The sequence below is a fragment of the Penaeus monodon genome, chromosome 16 (assembly GCF_015228065.2).
Source record: "Penaeus monodon isolate SGIC_2016 chromosome 16, NSTDA_Pmon_1, whole genome shotgun sequence".
Taxonomy (NCBI): domain Eukaryota; kingdom Metazoa; phylum Arthropoda; class Malacostraca; order Decapoda; family Penaeidae; genus Penaeus; species Penaeus monodon.
In genome coordinates, this window is record NC_051401.1 from 48,074,559 (window position 1) to 48,077,058 (window position 2,500).

The window sequence follows — 2,500 nt, forward strand, 5'->3', positions numbered from 1 at the left end:
GGGGAAAAGGGGAGTTGGGGTTTTTATGTGCGTTGGGTATTTGCTAGCGTTGTCGTGTGTTTTTGGGGGTTTATTTAAAATGTATAATTTCATTATAAAAGTCAAAGCATTTACGTACAATCAAAAGGTACGTAATTATGTAATTTATATTATATATATATATAAATATATAATATATATATATATATATATATATATATATATTTTATAATATATACACACAACCACATTCACTCATCCATTTGGGATCACTTGGAACATCAAAAAAAGAAAAAAAAGAGAGAAAAAGGAAGTAAAGAGGAAGTGAGAAAAAGAAAAAAAAGGGGAAAAAGAAAGAAAGAAGAAAGAAGAAAGAAAAAAGGAAAAAGAAAAAAACGAAAGATGGTAAAATAATAAAAAAAAAGAAAGAAAAAACGAACGAAAGAGGGGATAAAAAAAGAAAAAAATGAACAGAAAGAATACAAGTGCAAAAAAACCCCCCTTTTACTAAAAACTATACAAACGATGATTTCTCCAATACCTTTTTTTTAGGGTTGGCCCAAACCCTTGCCAAATACGTGGAAACGCGTTGGTATTTCTTTGCCTTAAAAGGGAGGTAATGGGGGATGTGGATAAGAGAGAAAAAGGGATTGAAGAAGGTGGATGAGAAGGGAATGAAAAAGGGGTTTTTAACAGGAGAAAGGTTTAAAGATAGGGAAATAAAAAAGAATGGAAGAAAAAGGTGTTGAGAGATATTAGAGAGATGTAAAGGTGAACCCTTGGAAAAGAGTTACTATTATTTCTCTCTCTTCTTTTTTTTCTTTTTGGGTTTTAAATTTAATGTCTGTTTTACCATCCATCTTTCTCTCTCTTCTTTTTCCTCGTATTCCCACTCCCCCCCCCCTCCCTATCTTATTCTTTACTCTCCCTCTCCTTCTTATACCCTCCTCTATCTCCTTCCTCTCCTCTCACTCTACCTCATTCTCTCTCTCCTCCTTATTCCCCTCTGTCGACCTTATTCACTTCTCTCCATCCCATTTCCCCTCCCTCTCCCTCCTCTTCCTCTCCCCCTCCCCTTTCCCCTTACCCTCCCTCTCCTTCCCCTTCCCCCCGTCCTTCCCCCTTCTCTCCCTCCCCCTCCCCCCTCTCTTTTACCTTCTTCCCCCTCTCACTCCTCCTTTTTCCCCCCCTCCCCCTTTCCCCCTTTTTCTCCCCCCTTTTTCCCTCCCCCCTTTTCCCCCTCCCCCCCCTCTCACTCTACCTCATTCCCTCTCTACCACATATCAAAGTCGCGGACATCAACGAGAATATGTTCCGGATCCACTTTGCGCGCCGATATACCGACACTGTTTACCCGTCAGTCAAAACCGCATGCCAGACGAGATAAGAGGCATATCTTTAATACTTTCCCCCTTGAGAAGGAAAATCAATTTTTAGAACGATTGCGATGTGCCACGAGATTAGTTTTATTTAATTTTTTTTCCCCTACTAAGGTAAGAGGATTCGAGATGAGATTTTCGAACGTGCAAAACTTTTTGGGGGAAGTAAAAAAAGGGGGCGAGCGCGTTACTGACGCACATAGACGACATGTAGGTATTCAATCAGGGCGGGTGTACATACTACGACCTCATACGCCATATACCACTGAGTATTCGATAAGTCGAGTGTGCACATATTTACCACCTCATGCGCACTATACGACCCCTGTAGGTATTCAATACAGTACGGATGTGCACATATTTACGCACCTCATGCGCAATTCGCACATGTATTTTTCGATACAGTACGGGTGTGCACATATCTACGCACACCCATACGCACATATACGCACACTCATGCGCACATATACGCACACTCATACGCACATAGACGCACATGTAGGTATTCAGATACAGTACGGATGTGCACATATTTACGCACACTCATGCGCACTGAATACGCAGGGGAGGGAAAGAGGATGGAAAGAAGGGAAGAGAGGGAGGGGATGAAGGGAAAAAAGGGAAAGAGAGGGAGGATGAAGGGAAAGAAGGGAGAGGGAGGAGGATGAAGGAAAGGAGGGAAGAGAGGGGAGAGGCATGAAGGGAAAGGAGGGAAGAGAGGGAGGAGGATGAAGGGAAAGAAGGGAAGAGAGGGAGGAGGATGAAGGGAAAGGAGGGAAAGAGGGAGAGGATGAAGGGAAAGAAGGGAAGAGAGGGAGGAGGATGAAGGGAAAGGAGGGAAGAGAGGGAGGAGGATGAAGGGAAAGGAGGCGAAGGGAGGGAAGGAGGATGGAAAGGAGGGAAGAGAGGGAGGAGGATGAAGGGAAAGGAGGGAAGAGAGGGAGGAGGATGAAGGGAAAGGAGGCGAAGGGAGGGAAGGAGGATGGAAAGGAGGGAAGAGAGGGAGGAGGATGAAGGGAAAGGAGGCGAAGGGAGGGAAGGAGGATGGAGGGAACGGAGAAGGGGGGGGGGGTAGGCAGATTGCCCTAACCGTATTGTCGTTGGGACCATATGGGATTTTCGCAGCTTTATTGACATATAGA